This window comes from Crocodylus porosus, unplaced genomic scaffold (genome assembly GCF_001723895.1).
Source record: "Crocodylus porosus isolate Cpor-Errol unplaced genomic scaffold, CroPor_comp1, whole genome shotgun sequence".
NCBI lineage: Eukaryota > Metazoa > Chordata > Crocodylia > Crocodylidae > Crocodylus > Crocodylus porosus.
In genome coordinates this window covers 41,545,328-41,566,862 of record NW_017728943.1, presented here as the reverse complement: position 1 = coordinate 41,566,862, position 21,535 = coordinate 41,545,328, and positions in this window count along the sequence as shown.

Genomic DNA, 21,535 nt, shown 5'->3' with positions numbered 1-21,535 from the left:
GCTGCTGTTGCAATGGTTTATCCATATCTGGCATGTTTATGGTACAAAGGAGGATGAACCTAAATATCTGTGAACCTTTGGACTCTAAGGTGACATAAATGGAGAGGGAGGAAGCTTTTTCAAAGGGAAAAATAAGTGACTATGTTTTATCAAAGCAACTTAGCTTCTTGTTGCCCAAAAATCAGTCTGCAGTACTATAGCTAAGAAATCACTTAGACAGGAAAAGATATTGGCATGGTGCTTGGTACTCTATAGTTAGTTTAAGGAGAAAGGGCCACACATTTCAGTTCACCACTGCCCGCTTCTGAGCTGGGAATTGTACAAAGGGTAGCCACCAATGGGCCAGGCAACAGAAAAATCCCTTAGATAGCTGTTTAGGAGAGCAGATCCAAAGCCACACCTGTGTGACACAGACTCACAAGGAACTGAGCCCTTTATCAAAGTCTAATCCACACAGAACACCCTAGAAGGTGCTCTTCATAAGGTCAAATCCCCAGGACCAAGCATTGCACATCGGTACTGGCACATCAAAAATGCATTCTACCATTAGGTATTCATAATAACACTTCCCTCCCTATCACAGGAGGCACTGCTTCTGAGCAGCAAAGTGCAGCAAGCCTAGAAAGAGGTGTGGAGTAAAGGGAGATGGACAATTCTATAGCTATACTGAGCTAGTACCTCAGGCCATTGTCCACAGTCCCTTGGCACTGTACAAATTTATAGCAACTTGCCTATCCAATTTTATGGGACCATCATCCTCACTATCCTTACATCCCACAAATGAAATATCTAAACTCATTAGAATACCTCATTATGCACTCCAACCATTTTAAGTAGAAAGAACAGAAGGAGAATGAAGTTGTGTGGCACAACAGTGTTACACCAAAAGAAATAAAGACAGTAAGAGACAGCCCAGGTTATCTCCCTTGCATTAAGCCACTAAATGTATGTTTCCTTCAGAAAACTGTGAAGGAATTCACAAATCTCAATTGCAAGTCAGGAGGTTACAACAGGAATTCAAGAAGGAAAGAAAAAAATGCAATTATAATATACCTATGCATGATCTTTCAAGGCCCTGCATCAGTAAAAACATCAAAACTTTTGTATATTATATTCCCAAAGTCCTCTTTTCCAGGAACACACCTTGTAAAGCTTTGTTTCCTCTTGAAGCTGTCTTTTTTATTATTATTTTTGTTAAAAATATATTTAGGTAGGAACTGGCCTTTATGTCCAAAGACAACAATGGCTATCAGTCAATCTATCAGTAAACCGCTCATGAAGTTCACTAGACAAAGGGTTAGTGCAGCTAGTACCACAATAATGTAGAAACAGAAATATTACAAAGTAAAGGCTTATAAAATAATAAAAATTCTACTTAGTTCAGATACCTCCCAGTGCCTTTGGCAAAATACCTTAAGCATTCCACATAAGGCGGGCATTGTCTTTATAAGATGGCACCTCATAAAATGGTATTAAATATCACCAACGGGGCTTCATATTTCATCCAGCAGGGTTTAGGCCAGACATGTTCTATATCACACATTATTAGAATGACATCTGCTTTGCAAGTTGTGTACCCAGGAGCATACCTTGATAACTCATTTCAGCACTCATTCTCGAGGCTTCTGTGCCTTCATAATACCTAATATGTTTAACTCATTTTGAACAGAAGTCTAAAGCCTGTCGTGGCCCTCTGGCCAAAACTGTAGCTGTCAGGCAACGGAGCCAGCTATCAAACATTACTCATTTATCATTAGTGGTGATGCAGCTGTACAGAGAAATGTACCCACTGAAGTGAAGGGCTGTCAATTGTTCCCTGTATAATACTCTTCTTCTCAACAGGGCATTTCTCTATGGATGTATTGCTATTGCACTTCACTATTTTCCCATAGCATAGTATTTATAGTAGTAAGGAAATGGGTAACATATTTTCATTTAAATGGTTCTGCCACAAGGTGAATAAAGGAATCATCAATAGTATCTGTAAACTGAGTTATGCACAATATTTATAAACATAGTATTGTTATAGAAAAGACACAAACACATGCATAGACACATATATCGTGTATATACATACATGCACAACATAAATAAGACTATTTAAAAATAGGTACATCTTCAATATTAAAAAGCTCTGCTTACTTTTTACTCACCTATTCCATAGGAAAACTGGAATGTGCAATTTAGGATTCAAATTTCCATGTCTATTCTGCTTACAAAACTCAGACACACACTGCCTTGAACTTCTCTTTCCTCAACTCCACTCCCCAGGGAGGAAAACAGCCAGATTAAATCTATATGAGAGATCTCCTGACTGCAGACACTACCGCCTTTATTCATAAAGGGAAAGCACTGGAATGGTCCAGGAAAACACCACAGTTGAGATAGTATCTTCAGGCTCCTTTGAACCATTGCTGCACCCAAATATTTGTACACATGCATTATGAAGAAAGTGTAGCGCAGTTCCCTGAATTTTTATTTACATGACACTGTAAAAGTAAGATACAAGGGAGGGAGATAACAGTACCCAACTGAGCCCTAGCTTGTGTGTCTGCCCAACCACTGATTCAGAGTTCTAAGCTATGACTTACCATTGACTTTCATGACCTTTGGCTCAGATCCTATATACCTGACCATACCATTCACATAAAAAGATATAGCTTGAAAGTCTGAAGTTCAGCCCCTTGCCCAACAAACAGGACCTATCCTTAGGCACCCCCATTTTAGATTGCTGCTGCATTTGTGTCCCTGTTTCCACATCTTGGAAATGAAAACCACTATAAATGATTTACCACTATAAAGTGGTTGCACCTCTTTGAATGACAAAAGCGCAAGGGCTAGTTATCTCAAGGCAAGACATAAGGAAAGCTGCAAACACTTTTAGGCAGGATGCAAACACCAGGCCTCTGACTTATGCATACATACACACACGCACACACACACACACACACACACACACACACACACACACACACACACTCTCTCTCTCTCTCTCTCTCTCTCTCTCTCTCTCTCTCTCTCTCTCTCTCTCTGGAGGCCAGTGCAGTTTTAGACTCCTGGAATACTTTTATTTAATTGCATGATTTGTATTTAACAGCACGATAGGAATATGATCCTAACAACCATGCCTCCTGCTGTGTCACACATGCATGGCAGGAAGCAAAATTGTTGGGATCCAATCCCAATCATACCATTACTATTTGCCTGTGCAGGAGGAGCCCAGGAACATAATCCTGGGCCCCCTGCACTAGCAAGTTGAAAAAAGAGTGCCAAGCTAGAGGTCTACTAAGGGCTGATAATCAGGGATTCAATTTGGCTCTAATATGGTCTGGAGCTAGGACTGACAATCAGCTAATTGTCAGCCCAACCCTAGACTCTTACCAAGGCCAGTTCAAGTCCCCAGTGCAGTGAGCTGACAATGAGTTGATTGTCAACTGAGATTAAGACAGTCCTAGGCCCAGGTCCAGTTTGGGACTAGGGCTTTCTGGGCTGGGCCAACAATCAGCTAATTGTGAAAACCCTGCACCTGGCAGCTCTGGCTGGGTTGTCAGGGTTGGGACATCACAGGCTCTTGAAAGGGGGACAGGCGCTGTGGAGATAAAAGACTTCCCTCGCGGAAGACTTCAAACCTTGTGGAAGCCTCTGATCTCCCATACATGGCAGCCTGGCCAGACCTATGAGGTGCAGGGTTTAAATTCCCCAGTGGAAAGCCCAGGGAAGCTGCCCATGCACACTTTTTAAAGCTTCCTGGGCACAGGAAACCAGAGACCAGGAAGCCTCTTCCTGCTGTCTGGGTCTAAGTGACCAGTGAGTTTTTAAAACTCCCTTGTCAGGTAGAGATGGCTGTCTCCCAGACTCTGGGACTGCTGGACATTAGGATCAGCCATGGATCACCCCAACATGCCACATATTCAATTTAAGACATGATACAAATGAGCAACAAAGATGTTACACATTATATGTGGAATCTCTTTGTGGCATGTTTGCTATATTATCAAACCATAAATTGCTTTAACATGCATCAAACTTAGTATTTATAATGTGATTACCACTTTAATTGCATCCTAAATATAACATGAGCCAGGGCCCTTGAACAGAAGACATGCAAAATCATGGAGTTTCACATTACTTACCCCAAAGATGATCCAAACTTGCTACAAGATTATTTCAACTTTGTGAAAAAGGTCTGGGACCCTCAGAAACCTTTTTCCCCGAACATGGTTCAGTTTTATGACTTAAAATAAAACCTTTGTCTGGGGAAACTATTGTCTTGCTTTTTGTTCTGTTTCGCAAAGACATGAGGCATAGTGATCTTTAATGAGGGTTAGGCAGCCTGATCTTTATTTATTTAACTTTTTTTGGTCTGGATCATCTCCATTTTGAAATGATGTATTTAGACTGGTCAGTGAACAAAACAAAGTTCTGCTTTATCCATGCTCCATAGGAACAACACCAAAATGCCCAAATGTCTCAGATAAGACGTAAATCAATTGCCAAGAGAAAGGAGGAAGAATCTACCCCCAAAGGCTGCAAATGACAGTGAGGACACTCTTTTGAGATGGTTCCAGTCTAACAGTCAATAATCCTTATGATTCTAATAGGTCTCCTTTGAAGGGGAAGCAACTAGAAGATCTTTGCTCAGCTCCAGACATTGTTTGCTATTGTGTGAATCCCCCATGTTCCCACCCTTGATCTCTCCAGGCCCTCCCTCTTTGCCAATGGGTCCTGATCTGTTCTCAGAGAAGCCTTCCACAGTTATTGAAATGGGTGCAAGATTTGTTTTCAACTGAAAATGAACATAGTAGAAGATTAATCTGTAAGGAGAAGTTATTGTGTGACGAGACAAAAATCAGGATGTGGTTGCCAAAGTGACTACACAAGAAGCCTGAAATGACATAAAGTGACACCAGCAAGTTTCTGGGGAGTTGTTTTTAAGTTAGCGATACAAAAAAGGGAAAGGATTCAGTTTGCTTGATGTGATTTCCCTAGTTTATGTAACAACCCTCCCATTAAGTGAAATTTGTAGATAATAGGGAAGCTAAAGGTCAAAACATAATCTGTCTCATGCTTTGGTGGCATCACAAGCACAATGTGAACAGAAGGGATATTTGTAGAAAAGCAAAAAGTTCTACACAGGAACTTGAAGGAACTTGAACTTTTGTGCAATGATCACCAACAACTGGAAACCAAAAAATGGCAAAAGATGCCAAGTCTCAATCTTGTGCCTGATCCTGCATTCCAAATTCCTTTTAAGAGCCAATGGGATACACATGAGTTGAAAGCCTAGGCCCACCATGCCAAATACATTACTCCAAGTCTTTCTCTGGGTTTAACTAAATAGACCATTCTTTGTTTTGACCAAGACAGATAAGCCAAGAATACTTTGTTTTCTTGTTTGGAAGCAGTGAACTTTTAAAGTGAAACCCTGCAAAAAAAACATACAGAGGAGTGCAAGAGTCTAAAATAAGAAGTTATCAAAGTGGTAGACTAGTAACATCAAGCATAGAAAACAATAGACTAGCCCCAAGGTGATTCTGTGAAGGGCTGGGCATTTGCAACTCCACTAACTCTAAAATCTAGTGAGGGTAGATTTTCAAGAGACTCCAGTTTCCTTTTTTGTACCTGTGGCTTTTAGCCATAGTTGTCCGAGTGCTCTGGTCCCATTGTGAGTACCTAACAGGTATTCTTTCTGGGTGCATCTACATGAGACATTTACTGCCGAGTTGCCTAATTAGCTCTACAGTAAACATCTTGGCATCTACACATGAGGCCCTATTAGGCTGCAGAAAACCAATAAACTATTCAGCAGGGTTAGTACTTGTAAATACAAGTACTATCCTGCTGCAGAGTTTTTCCATGTGTAGCAATGCAAGTACAGACACTGACCCAGCTGACTAGGACACGAGGGTGCTTCAGTGTGGGGCCTGCCCGCCAGCTAGCCCTGCACTGCACCATGGTTGTGCCCCACCAGCCCCTCTGCAGCACATTGAACTGGGTCAGAGCAGCCTGACCCAGTAGTACGTACACATGTAAAAATGGTACCTGGGAACTCTAAACTCTGGTGCAATATGTGCTGAAGTTTATTGCTGAGCATTATTCTGCACATGTAGACACGCCCTCTGTAACATGAGAGAAGGAGCCAGTTTAAAGTGCCTTGGTCCATAGCGCAGTCTACACATTGTAAGCCTAGATGTATTTGTATTAAGATTTAATTCTTTATTCTAGGCGAGAATATTGTGGAGAGGTTGCAAGTAACAGTTTCATTAGCTGCACTTTATATGTAAAATGGCAAAATTCATGGCTTAAATACATTCTATGCTTCCTTGTTTTCAGCTAACCCCTAGGCATAATCCACCTTTGCAAGCAGAAAGAATCTATGTGCCTCTTGAAAGAATCCATCTCTTTTATTAGCCAGAGAATTTGCAAGTAAGTAATGAAAGGCATTCACTGTGCCCGCTCCCCAGTGGCTAGGCAAGCTTTCTGTGTAGGTCTCCCAATCATTTCTAATCCAGAGGGCAAGAAAGGCAGAGAAACATGGGTTTCTGCAGAGCACTGGAATCAGGTCAGCAAAGGAAATCTTAGCTTGAAGATACTTAGGCTTGCAACTTTCTAAAAAAGCAACAGAGACCGTAGGAAACAGAAGCTTCCGTTACAGCTATCGGTACTCAGTTGAACCAGAGGCAGCAGATTACCATCCCCACTTCAACCACCTTCTCTTGTGCCCTAGATTGGGCTCTGACTACTTTTATCTCTTAACAGGTTTGGCTGTCAGTCTCTTGTTCTGGGAGGTAAATCACATACAGGTGAGATGTAGCTGAGTTTCACTTGAGCTAATCCCCTTGCTGGTGTGGAAGGCCCAGTCCTGTATACAATGTGCAGATAGTTTGATCCACTTTCCATAGGATCCAGAAAAGAGCCATGCTGAACGTGGGGAGCTGATACCATTATGCTGCTCCCCAGTTTATTGAGCATAATGTCTACAGCCATTGCTGCTTGCTCAGTGAGCTTTCTTGTCCCAGGTTAGGTCTCTGTCCTGGAGCTTTCATATGATGCAGCATATGTAAGGATATCCATCTGCCATCTTTGATTTTACTCAGTGTTAAACATATCTTATGGTTATTTTAGGTGGTTATATCAACTGTGCTTGTTGCTCCCATTCAGATACAAAAATATGCCATGCGCTGTAGCCTCAGGCCTTACATCCCATTCTTGGTCATTTTAACATTGTTTTGTAATTGAGAGGATACGTAAAAACCAAGCAGAGTATGTAGCACTGGCCAGTGTAACAGACCATTTTCATAAAACATCATATAAGATACAAGTGATGCCTGGACAGAGAACACCAGAACTCAAGCAGTAGGAAACTAATTTCAACAAACCCTAATATTATTATACAAACAAAGCTTTTTTGGTGACTTTCTTTTCTGCTATCTGACTCTATTTTCCAAACAGCGTTTCCACTCTTTCTACATCTCCTGATGATCCCGTAGCATCTTCAAGCTACATCTGCTTCTTAACCCAGATATTTTCTGCTATCTTCAGTATCACATATTCCATCACCAGCTGCCCAACTTCCATTTTGCTCTAGCATGCCTCCTCAAAAGCCACATGTCACTGCTGAATACCAGCACTACAAACAAATACTGATTAACTGCCCTTTTGGAGGAAACATTTTCCTGTCACAGGATCAAAATATATTCTGCAAACTCCAAACCCTAGTCTGAGCACTTCTTCTCATTGCCCAAAAATTTCTTACAGATTCTACTTTAACAAGGGATTTTCCATCCCCCTGTTGCAGTATGGAAAGGAGAAGAATCAGGGGGAAAGCCACAGGGGGTCCAAGCAAAGAGGGAAGACCTGGGCTCCCCTCCAAGCAACCTCCAACTTACACATTCAGAAAATGTGGGTGGTCTGGAGAGGCTGGTCAGTGAAGGACAGAAAAAGGTGCTTTGCCATGCAGACCCAAACTGATGCAAAAATGTGAGTAAACTAGCTGTCCCTCCACGCCTCTCACTGTAGGACACACAAGAATGGAGCCTGGCAGCCAAAGACAGCACAAGTGGGTGTTAAATATGCTGCAGTGCAGGGCGAGATGTTGGAAGTACAGAAGAGGAAAAATACCTCACGCATTTGGCCAAGATGTAAGGGAAACTGTAAGCATAACCACACTAAGCCTTGGCCTTTGTTCATTTCCCTGGCTTAGCCTCTAAGACTATAAACAGATGTTGTTCTTGGAGCAGGGACAACTGTGCCGGGATGTGTCGAGCTCACTGGGTGACACAGACGCCTCCCATTCTCCGGGCCCTGATACTCCTGGGGCTTCATGGGCCTGAACTTGAAGGGCAGCTGCAAAGGGGGGAGCCCCGGGTTCTCCCCTTTCTAGAGGTATGTCCCAGAAATCCCCCATCACTGCCACAACCCAACTCAGGGTGTGCATCTGCAAATAAGGGAATTCCTGGCATGCCCAGGATTGGGCCCTTGAAACCGTAGGAGTACTTCCCTGGGGCAGCTAGAAAGTGTGGGCCACCCCAGGCCACCCGCACTTTCCTGCCATAAAGTAAACAGATGTGTGCCACAAAAAAGTGGCACAAATATTTACCACTTATTGTCAGTGCCACAGTGTTAGGCATTTGTGGCAGGACGAGGCACATGGACATCTGTATGCTTGTGCCACCCTAAACATTTTAATGGCAGCACAGAGGTGACATCTGTTTGCAGCCTGACTTGTTTGAGGGAAAGTGAACAGAGAAAAGTGGCGCCAAGCTCCACTATAAAAGCCACATGGTTCTTGGATTACTGTTCAGCTCTCATTCCTGTGTATTTTTGTAGTGTGCAGGAATATTGGGTCCCTAGAGATTTCCTCTGTCAGGTTCACAATGGCGTATTTTTTCCTGAACTAGGTTCTGTAGCTGTCTGCCTGTTTCCCCTGGTTAGTCAGCTTTCAACCTTGCCCTGTTTCCCATAGATCTTCTAATTCTTCACCAATAACATGTTGATGAATCAAGCATAGGTTAGTCTCATAGTGTATTTATTTGATTATGACAAACATATGGTCCGAGCAGGGGCAACACATGCCTGTGCACCAATGGGGTTCAGTTTTGACAGTTTTTATGTGCAGGTTATGTTCTTGTACCCAGGTGCTCAGTCCCTGCAGAAAGAGAAGATACACAGAGAGAAAAGCTATGTACAGTGTCTTTCTGCTGAGATCAAAAACTTTAGTGGAACTATAATTGTGATGCAGCCATATATGGAATGGACCAAATCATTTCATATGGGCAGCTGGATTATGACTTGGATTGAACCAAATCAGCAGCCCTTGAAAGACTCCATGCTTCATATCTGCTTCCCTAGCCAAAGTATATTAGAAATTTGTAGTTTTTTCCATTGATTATGGAATGGAATGGCTATATGGATTATGGAATGACTATATAATGTGAATGGAACCTTGACAAACTCACAACCTGGGGCAAGGATTTTACTTTGTATTCTTGAGTTGGATGTTTTATGTTTTTATGTTTTATTACCTACCCATCTATCCGCAATACAGCAAGTTTGGCGGATTATCTGTAGGGAACTATTTAATTTGTGGTTCCACGTTTTTCATGGAAATCACAGAATCCAGGTTTTCCATGAAATTAATGAAAACAACAAGAAAAAAACCCTTAATAAAAATAAAATGTTAGCTCCCCAATGGGAACCAGTGGTCTTTGCTGCTAGGAGAGGAAGGTGCCAGCTGGCAGAACGGCACAAAAGGCAGCAGACAAGATGGGGGCTGCCCCCTCATCCCTCTTCCCCCTGCCGGGGCCCCTCCATCTATTAGTGTTAAGGGGCACGGCCTGTCTGCCAATCAGAACTGAGAGGCAGGGCCACCGCAAAATGACCATGGAATTAGAGCTCTATGCTGCAATCAACCCACGAAAATTGGTAAGTCTCTCCGTGATTTAGGTAAACCACTAATTATCTGTGTAAACTAGCCCTGGAGATGTTTTAATTGCAGAAACTGTTTCTTTCATCACATGGGATCTCTAAGAGGTCCAGTAACTATAGCTGGCTTCTGACTGGAAAAGTGGCTGCCATTTGTTTGCCGTAACTTTAATGTTCTCTTTAACATAATTTTTGATGAATTTACATATCAAATATAATGACACAACTATCCATTGCTGTATTATGCAAATACTTGTAGGCCAGTTGGTCACAATGTTAGACTGTTGATGGGCCTTGTATGTAACAGTGTCCCCATTTCACAGATGTGGTGACTCCACCAAGGCAACTGAAAGAATCTGTCACAGGCAAAATTAAAATGGAGTAATTCCAGGCCCCTAAACTAACTGTCAGATTACACTCATGTCACATGCCATAAAAAGAGTAAAAGAAAAGGCATCCACTTTGAAAACAATTTTATTTTTCCCCATCAGGAAAAATAGTTCATACAGAAGGATAGTTTGATGTTTTAAAATTAGCTTTCCTCATCCTAAAATACCATGACTACAAAGGATGTGGTTCTTGATCCATTGTTTGAGATTGTTCCAAGGCACCAACAGCACAAAATGCACAGTCAGTAGCTTTTACGGCAGCAGAGGTAGCATCAAAAGTATAAAATGAGAAGACTCTTTGAGATCTCTCTCCTGCCCTATGCTATAAAACCAATTTAATCCTGTGTATTATGCACTGGTGAATGCTGCTTCTAAGCTGATGAATACCTGTACAGTAATGAATCTGCAGGAAGACTCCTGTTGTTACTTTTCATAGTCAGATCAAGGGGTTTGTAATGTCCATTTTTCAAATGTGTGTTTAGTATGTGCTGATATTTTTGTGGTCTACCAAACTACTTCTTAGATGCTAATGCACAGAAATGAACTCCCTTCATTGTTGCTAAGGCATACTATGAAGACAATGCACCTGTCTAACTGTGTAGAGAAATAATGTAAAAAAAATGAAGACACACTCATGTCATTAAATATTGACGAGTAAAATTCATTGACTGACTTGGAGACTGTAGGATATGGTTTGAAATATAACCCCATGAGTGCCACACCCCCTAGTATGCCCAGGGCCATGCCTTTAAAGGCAGGACAATTATAATTAATTGAGCAATCTGACAGAAAGCATACATCCATAGATAGAAGCCTAAAGTGACACTGTGCACATATACAGAAGCATACAGGGCACCTGAAGGGTTAATACAGGTTCAGTAGACCAAGGACAGTAAATTTTGCCTGTGGCTACCACTAGTCTATTGTATTATTATTGCAGGCTTTCGAAACAGCTTTTAATTTTAACCCTCTCTATCCTTTCATGGGATCTTTCCTTAAGCAACTGATATTGCCTGAAATTGTTTCAAATCTTTTTGGCCCTACCTTTCAATAATATCTTTTTAATTCCAATATTTACAGAAATAGAAAGGTAAAATATTCAAAAGGTTTCAGATCTCTGTACACTTAAGAGCTATTTTTATCTACATGAGCAAAAAAAAAATCTGGAATCCTGTTTCTCTTTTTTTTTTATGATTAGCCCCCACTATTTGCTATAAGGCTCACTTCAAAATCATAACCACTATTTATTAGAAAATGTGTCATGAATATTCAGTTTTGACAAACATTTAGGCTAAATATAGATAATCTTGTATCCCACTCTGTCTTCCAGATACCTGCATTCACCTAACTGCATTTTTAAGATGACACACTGGGAATTGTTCATGTCTGTAAGAACTGACAAATCAAACACTCAGGAACCATTGGTTACCTGTAATGCAAAAAATCCCATTATTAATAACATTTTCAGCAATATTCTGAGCACATCATCAACACATAGACAGCCTACAGAGAATCAGTCTGTGGATCTGATCCAAAGCCCGTGAAGTCAATGGGAGTCTTTCCACTGACTTCAAAGGGCTTTTATCAGGCCCAGTCTCATTTCTTTTCAATATATAGATGCAAGAGCAATGTCATGCATGATTTTCATGAGACATGCTAATATACAATCAGTTCTAGGAGCTATAGCATGAACCAAAAGAGATAAATGGTTCATCCCAAAATTCTATACCAGCCCAGATATGAAAATATTTTTACTTGTATATGAGTTGAAGATAGGATTACATGACGACAAAACATTACAACTTAGTTTCTGGGCATAATTATGATCAATCACCCCAGTTAAATTGTCCTGTTAGATTTTGTGCTTTCTGTGAGCTATAGAAGAAATAACAAAAATTACTGTCTTAAATACATGGAAGGGTTACAGCACAGGTGGGCAAAATACAGCCCGCGGGCCGGATCCAACCCACAAGGCCATTCCATCCGGCCTGCGGGGCCCCTAAAAAAAGTAGAATATTAATATTTCTCTGCCCTTGGTTCCTGTAAAAAATGACAGGAACCAAGGGCAGTAGGACCCAGACTGGCAGCGGGGCTGGGTTACAAGCTGGTGCTGAGCGCAGGGAAGAGCGGCCCCTTGCTCGCCGTGTGGCCAGTGCCCCATGCTCGCAGCCTGCCTGGGACTGGCTGTGCCTGCTCCAGACAGCCCCATGTGGGCTGCAAGAGCCTGTAGCAGGGAGCCCCGGCCATGGGGTGGGCAAGGGGCCGCTTTTCCTTGCTCAGCACCAGCTTCTTCCCTCCCGGCAAGCAGGGGGTCAGGGCTGTGCACTGCCCCCTGCCTGTATTGCAGGGCTGGGGGGCACTGGGGGTGTGCAGGTGGGGAGCCACTGGGAGCATGAGGCCTACAACGGTGCCCCAGGGTCAGTGCCAGTGGGGCCCAGAGCAGGATGGCAGGAGCGCAGGATCCCAGCAGGCAGGGGCTCTATGAAGCCGGACCAGCTCCCCCTCCCCTCCCCCCCACTGGTGCAGCGCAGTCCAGCTCCACAGACCCCTGCCAGCCTGCGCCCCAGGCCCTGGGACATTGGTCCCAAAACACTGGGACATTTGTCCCAAGATGGTGACCAGGGGGCAGGGCACCTGTAAAGGGGTGGGGCACCTGTCAAGGGGTGGGGCTACCCATGCGGCCCTCGACAGCCTGCCAAAACTGGGTAAGAGGCCCTCTGCCCGAAATAATTGCCCACCCCTGGGTTACAGTGCGCTTGAAGCCATGATGGTTCAGGAAATGCACAACAGCCAAGGGGCTTTAATATTTTTGTGACATCTTTTATTGAACCAACTTTATAATTTGGAGAGAGGTTAGACAAGCTTTTGGACACAACCACCCTTCTTCAGGATTGGGAAAGAAGATCGCCTATGTCTTAAACATATCAGATGTGTAGGGTTCTGTGAAATCTCTGCCTTTTTCATACATACAGGCAGTTCTCACACTTTCGGCAGGTTATGTTCCTGGAAACAGCGCTGTAAGTCAAAACGATGTAAGTCAAATCTGATTTTCCCATAGAAACAATGTAATAATAAGGGGTTACGTTCCTGACTGAGGGCCTGATGCCCAACTTTTTATAGAATTGACCATAAACACCAGAGCTACCAAGGTGCAGGTGGGACCCGTCTGCCCCAGGAGTGATTCCCATGGCCCAGCCTGGCCCGCCCCACCTGGGGTCAGAGCCAGGAGCCCTGTGCCCCCAGGCAACAGTTCCAGACCCATGAGCCCGTGTCGAGTGGTCAAGTGCTCATCAATATCACCAGAGCACTGCCTTTTCCTTTCATCAGGCATTTTTAAGGACTGAATATATAAAAAAGCTTATCATGCACTAAGAATCCAAAGAACACAAGAAACTTACGTGCCGGCGCACATCAGGAAGCAGACTGACTGAGTGACATATGTATGTTTGTGCACCACCTGAATTGATGTCATGCCATAAGGTCAAGGATCCATCACCATAAGTAATAACATGGGTGTAAATAACAGAGCGCCACAAGTGCAAATCACCATAAGTCGAGACACTAAGTCGTGGACTGCCTGTCAGATTTTCAAGGTGGTCATACAGAGAATTTCTGTAGCAGAGTGTGCCACTTGGCAGATGGATTGGTTCAGATTTGGTTATGCAAATGCAGAAGTCGGAGTCCTAGTTTAGGCACCCAAATTTGGACATTGGACCAAAATTACTGCATGAATATGGTTTAGTATTAGCAAACTGAGCCATGGGTTATAAAGGAACTCCAAAATGAAGTTTGGAGACATGCTATTCATTGTCATGAGTCCATTGTCATTGAAGTTGACAATACCACATCAGGGATGGTTGAAACAAGTGTAGTAGATGAAGAGATGATTGTGCAGGCCTATAGATGATAAGCACCTTTTATCACAAATTTCAAAAACCCACTTAATGTGTGAGTTGGTCTGCTGCTGATTATGATCATGTATGCTTTTCCCACCCAAGGGCACACTGTTCCCTCACCATGGCACTCCATTGCTGCCTATTTACAGCTAAAAGCTCAAAAGAAGCCGGTAGATTGCACTCAATTAAATGTGCCATTAGGATGATTCTGAAGTGCTTTCTTGGGTAACCATTATTCCCCTTCCCATGCTCCATTTCACCTTGCAGGAGCTGCTTGGGTATTTGTATGTCATCCATACAAGCCACATGTCTAGATGATTGCAGCTGAGCCTTCATTATTAATGCCTCAATGGGCAGACAGTTAGCATGCTACAGGACTTTATCATTGGTAAGCTTGCTGTACCCCTCACTGAGAGTAGGGTATAAATGCCTCTGCTGGAACCTCTCCAGCTGACCAGAGTGATAAACCTGAGAGCCTTGTACACTTTTAAATTGGGCAGAGGTATGAAGGCACCATTAATGCCCTGTTACTGTAACAACAAGGAAGTAGTTGGTTAATATATGCTCAGAAGATCTTAGGCAAAAAGACATTGCCCCATGCTAACGAGGCAACTGTCTGTACCAATTGAACCAAAAGGAAGAACTCCTTCCTGACCCCATTTTTAAAAAAACAATAGATTACCAGAAGAGCACACAATATTCTAAAAGGTCTTACCAATGGTAGTAATGCCCACTTTCTCTTTACAGCATATACCTCACATAATGCACCCCAAGCCTGCAGTAATCTTTTCCCCAGCTGTGTTGCATTGGTAGCTCATAGTCATCCTATGATCAACCAATATGCCCAGGTCCCATTTTTCCTCATATTTTCAAATCTATGAGCCCCTATCTTACAGCCAAAGCCATTGTCATTAGTCCCTAAGTGTATGGTTTCAAACTTCAAACTGTTAAACTTTATTCCATTCTATTCCATGGGATTATCTAAACCTTCCTGTACAACAGCATGTAACACAGCCAGCCCTGGGGCAGTAGTCATCACTACTGGCCTCCTGGATCCAGCCTTGCTCACCCCCTCTGGCCTCCCAGGGTTGCACCCTGTTGTCTTCCTGCCATGCCTTGGTGTTATAATTGGACAGAGAGCCTGCCTCTAGAGGGCGATGAGGTCTTACTTACTTCAGGTCTTACATCCTTGCCTGAGCTGAGACTCTCTAGACTTGGCTCACTTTACTCTGGCTCAGCCCCTCTGCCTAAGGTCCACTGTTCCAGGACTAGGCTTCCAGGCCCCAGTTTTGGCCTCACCCTTCACAGGTTCTGAGCTTATGCCCTCTGTCTTTTCTGTGCGACACCACAGTCCTTCCACTGACAGCAGCACTCCCCTCTTTGGAGAGTTTAGGAGCTAGGGTCCCTCTGGCACTCTTCTCAGTGGTCTCTTCCTCCCCTACACTCCCAATCCAGTCCTTCAGCTCAGCTTCAACACAAATGAAAAATGCTGCCAAGCAAAAGGTTCCCCCAACCCTGGGTCAACATCACATCATGGCAACAAGCTATAGCAAGGCCAAAATATTTTTTCTGCTGCCTGGTGGTAAAAGGGCTTCCTTGCAGCTCTTGACAGTCTAGAATCCTCCCACCTTGGCCAGTGGCCCCTCTTCTTCTAAGCCTTACCCATAGTCCTGGTTTTATAAGGCCTCTTAACCCTCTCTCTGGGGCACCTGACCCACTATTTCTGCCCCAGCCTATCAATCACTGGCTGCACTATGCTGGCTACACCTGGGGCTGATGTTAGCCAGCTGCTCCCTGGCTTCCTCTTTTCCTCAGTGATAGGGTGGAGGTCCCATTACCCAGGGTTGTCAAATTCAACTGGGGCCTTAAGCTACACCTATACCATGGGCCTCCTTGTGGGCTGGATCAAATCTGGGGCACAATAGCTGCTGCAGTGGCCACTGCAGTAGTGGCAGTGAGGGATCCAGTGGTGGCAGTGGCAGCAGGTCTGGGGGGAAACAGTCTGGGGCAGTGGCAGAGAGCCAAGCTCACTGTTGATCACCATGGCTGCCTAGCCAAAGGGCCCTGAAATAAGTGTCAGGCCATTACTCCCCCTCCCCCCACCCCACCCCCCGATTTAAGGTGTCCACTAATATCCCAATAGGATGGACTGAGAGCTCCACAAGCTAGATCCAGCCTGAAGGCTGCATGTTTGACATCCCTGCTGTACAATGACCTAGTTCTCTTCAAAATCAGAAGGGCCCCCAACTTAGTGTCATCCACAAATTTCATGAGGACACTTCTAGTTCCAATAACAAGGTCAATAATAAAAATGTTAAAAAAAGATAGGTCTCATGCCCAATCCCCAAGGAACACCACCCACTCCCTGGTTACCACCTTTCAGCACAAACCCCTGTCGTCTCCCTTTCAGCAAACTCCCTTTGAAAATACTCTACCTCATCATTGTGACAGTGATCCCCATCCCCTCCAGTCTGACTAATAATGTTCCCTGAGGTGTCACATCAAAAGCTTTGCTTAAATCCAGGTAAATTAAATCCACCACATTGCCCTTAACCAAGATGTATGTTACTTTGTCATAGAACGAGATTACATTTGTCTGATATGACCGTCCTCTAACAAAATCATGTCGTGGTTTGTCCCACTTTCCATTTCCTTCCATATCTTTAACTATTTTTTCCTTCAGTATCAGAAGATATTTATTAGACTGGGCCATCAGTGCACAGTCATCAGGGTATTACCTGTAGAGGTTTTTTGGTAATCTTAGTCTCAGCTAACACTGGATAGTTAAGCACCTCTCTTGGAGTCTGAAAGTAAATCCCAGTTCCCATGTTAAGGCTGAAAACTGTGTTGTGTTGCACCACTGCAAAGAACAACATGTACAGGGTGCACCCAATGACACTTCCTTGCTTCCCACCACTTATCACAAAGCAGCAGCCAGCTAGGACATTGTTTATTGTTTACCCTTTACCCTGCCATACATACTATTATGGAGCTATCTTAAGACTGGCACACACTTTCTTAGGGCCTTGTTACACATTACACTTACGCTTCTCAAAATGGTAATCAGTGTTAGTGTTAGTTCAAGTTTAGAGAGTCACACATTCAGGCTAAAACCTGCTCTGACTGTCCCAGACCTGCACAACTACAACTTGCCACTAGCAAGCAGGGTTCTGGAGGACTGAAAGGTAAGAATCTCCCCCTCCCTTCCCATTCTGGGCTTTGCCCTTACTCAGGGTTTGTCCCCCACCCTCAGGGCTCCCCCTGCTCCTTTCCCCCCTAATTTGGGGATCCCCATCCCTGCCCGCTCAGGGCTCCTGATCTACTGACAATGAGTCCAAGCCAAGCCAGAGGAGGACAGTAGCAGCGGACGGCAGGGAGGAGGGGAGTGTAGCCTAGGGTGGCCACAATTTAGTGCAGCATGAGCTAGGTAACACAGATCACATATAGACCTACCCAGAAGTGGCAAAACTTTAAGATGCCTAAATGATGCTTAAAACTAGTTTCACATCTTAATATGTAGGCATTCCCAGGGTTAAAAGTTCCCTGAGCCAACTAAAATGAATGTGTAACACAGCCCTTAGACAGTCAAGTCTTTCCACAAGGCTCCAAAATCAGATCAGCTCACTGTGTCAAATGCTACCATCAAGTCAAGAGAAGTTATGTAGACATCAAAGATTTTAATCTTAGCACTCCTGGATTTGCTGAGCAGTGGAAATCATGTACACAGTTCTTCAGTTTGCCCATAATCCACATAGTGATTCCACAAGTTTCCTTTCTACAGTGCCCAACTGCACGTTTTGGAGAATCTGAGAGAATCCGGCCATCGTGGCAAGCAGAAAGATCCTTCTATAATTACTGCAATCATATTTTCCCCTTCCCTGACAAACCTTGATAATAGTTCCATCTTAAGTTCTGTGGGGAAATCCCTGTATCTCAAATTTAACAGAAAAGTTTGTGCGATCACTTAGTCAAAAACTGGGAGACAACTTTGTACATTTCAGTAGGGTTGCCATCTGGACCAAGGGTTTTGACATCTTTCATGGATGTTTACACATGCAGGGTTGGCAACCCAATATTAGGGATGAAGGTTTTCCTACATGGGATGCCATATTCCCATTAACAACCTTGATGATGTTCCGGAGACACTGGAAACTGCTGGGCTGAGCACTGTCTTTTGCCTTCACAGTCTGTGAGCACCCTGTTCCTGACTCTGCTCGTGACCAGCATCATGAAATCCCACATTGGTTCATAAACTGCCTTCAAGCCAGCATAGAAGTGCATATGATGTTCATCAGCATATGCCCTAAATTAATCAGCATTGGTAATCCAGCACAGATCTTTCATCTGGTGTAACCTGAATTGGACTTCACAGCAAACCTTCCTGTAAACCATCATGTTGGCAGTTCAGTTTGGGTGAGTCAGCACAATCTGATGAGTGCTGTGTAGTTGTTTGAGCATAAACTGAATGGCAGCATCATTGCCAAACCAGTCTTGGTATTGTAGTAGCATAACAGAGGAGGGTGACTTTGCTGCCTTTAGGGCAGGGGGAGTCACAAATATAGGCACCACCACAGCTGGTGGCTGGCTGCACTGTGGTAGCTGGCACCGCCCCATGTGAAGCAGTTGCCCATGGTACAGAACTGCTCTATTATGCCCCTGCGGTGTTGCCTAGATACAACATCAACAGTTTGCTTACAGACAGAATACAACATCATACAAAGCTTGCCATTCTTCCACAATATTGGCACTATTGGAAAGGGAGTCAGCAGCAAGATGCATCATTTCCATGTGCCACTCCTTACAACTGTCACCACGTGACATAGGAATTTGGACAATATGAGGATAATCTCCATTATACAGAGTGTTGACTGGTAGAGGGACCATTGCAGAATTTGCTGAAGCTTGTCCTGACAACTTGCCCCAAAACAATGTATAATAGCTGGAAAGTAACCACAACGGTTAAACATACAAAATCCAAGCAGCAACAGACATATTAGTAATGACTACCATATACACAAGGGAAGTATGGCTAAGAAGTTGTGTTTTCTTCCTTCTTTTTTCTACATGTTTCGTTCTCTCAGTCTTTTCCATAGAGCTGGTCAAATATACTATTTAATTTTCTTGACCTTCAACTATCAAACATCTTAGCCAGGGTTAGATTATGCCATTCCCTTACTCGGCTGATCAAGGGAATGAGGGAAAGTATGGCCCCACTCTACCCACTGGTTCACATTATACGAATTTGGGCACAAGTCTGACACAGAGTACAGATCTTCCTCTCCAGACCCAACATAAGGTAATGGAAAAAGTGTGGGCAGACAGGAACAAAATATAGGCAGTGCAGAGATTTCCAGTAACAGGCAAAGTACAAGGGGAGCAGGAAAATAGAAATTAAATTCTGTTATGTCAAGGGCTTCCATAACTGACTTTCCTGTACATTGGGACTCTGAGTCACAATGGTGCACGTCCATGTTGTTCCTGGGAACAAGATTACTATCACCTCCACAGCAGCTCATAAGCTGTAACTTCTGACAGCCAAAATAGGAGCACAGTTATGGCTTCAGTCCAGGCCAAAATAGTTGTGCTGTACCTTCTTCAGATCTGAACCTAAATATTCAGTCTAGCCCTCTCTGAATCCTTCTTCTGGGATTTGACCAGCTCTGCTTTTTATAATTGGATTATCTGTTCTCTCTGTTCTTCACTCAATGTTTGTACCATTTTCACTCCCAGACTTATGTAGTTGTATCATCCATTTGGTCTCCTGTTTTCCTGTCTCTCAGTTCTCTGGACTGAAGATGCATCAGGTTTGTTTTCAAAGCTGAAAAGCATAAGCAATGACTTCTACTGTTTGGATGGCTGTTCATATAATGTCTGACTGTGCCATCTTGATATTTGTTTTGCACTGCACACTATGCTTCAGCTTGGATGAATCTTGACTTATTTTTTCTGCCTCTTGTCTCCTCAAATTTTACTCTACGCCTTTTTAATTACTTACAAAATATTTTAAAGTATCAAAATCCACTGATTTCATTCCTTCTAAAGCACTGGGTGATTTCCACAGCTTCACTTGAACACTAATGGTGAAGAGAAAGTTTCAATGGACTGATTTAACTGCCTTGGGGCAGCTGCACAGGTTCAACCATCTGGTGCTAATACAATTCCTCCAACTTAGTGTTTCCTTCTCAAGATGAAGGCAGAGAAGTGAAATGATTTCTCACATGCTCAAAAAAGGATATAGTGTAAATCAAAATAGGTAGATAAGAGGACAGTTAAATGCCTGAAGAAGTAGGAATTGCCCAATTGTTAAAGATGCTAAACTGGAACTCAGGAGATGCAAGTTCAGTTTCCTTTCTGTGTTGACTTTGGGTGAGTAATTTAGTATCTCACTTTCCCATCAGTAAAACAGAGATATAGGTACCTGAGGGTATAGTAAATGGTAATTTCTCCTTTCTATGCCATGGATTCACAGGGTTCTCTAAAGTCATGAAGCAAAAGGCATAGACCCTAAAGATTCATGTCTTAAATCAAAGTTCCTGGTGTCTTATGATAATATCAGAATCTCAACTTTCACTTAAAACATGAAACCGTAAAAGATTTTTTCAGCTGTGATGCAAACCTTGGAAACATGACACGACTGTATTCACCTTCAGTCATTGTTACCCATGGCAATGTGGACCTTCACCACCACAGGTAACAGCTCTGTGTGCAGGGAGTCCTCACTGCTGTTGTGTCATCATGGTTTTGGTAGCTTTGGTAGGACCACTCTATACAGGGTCTGTGTTTCCAGTTTTCACTTTCACAAGTCTTGCAATAGGTACTATCATGATATACATGATTATAACTGGAATCTAGGTATGATAGATATGTAATATGATATATAGCTCTCTCTATCTCTATATATCTATACATGTATTTATCTCTGTCTCTCCGTATATATCATATCATGACTTAAAAATCATACATATCTCTCTCTCACACACACACACACACACATATATATATATATTTGGCACATCATGATTATATCTACAGTGTGTGGTCTGACCGAACTTCTGGATGTTTGGGCCAAATGGCAATAGATCATTTGCAATATCACAGAGCTCTCAATGAAGACAGCAGAGACTGAGTCCTCTCTCCTCTGGGGTGCAGTCTTTTTCTCCTAAAACACAAAGGCTGGCATCCAGAGAAGCAGCAGTCTGCCTCACAATACCTGGGAACAAGATTACTATCAGCTCCACAGCAGCTCATAAGCTGCAACTTCTGACAGCCAAAATAGGAGCACAGTTATGGCTTCAGTCCAGGCCAATAGGACCGTTGTGTCTAGGG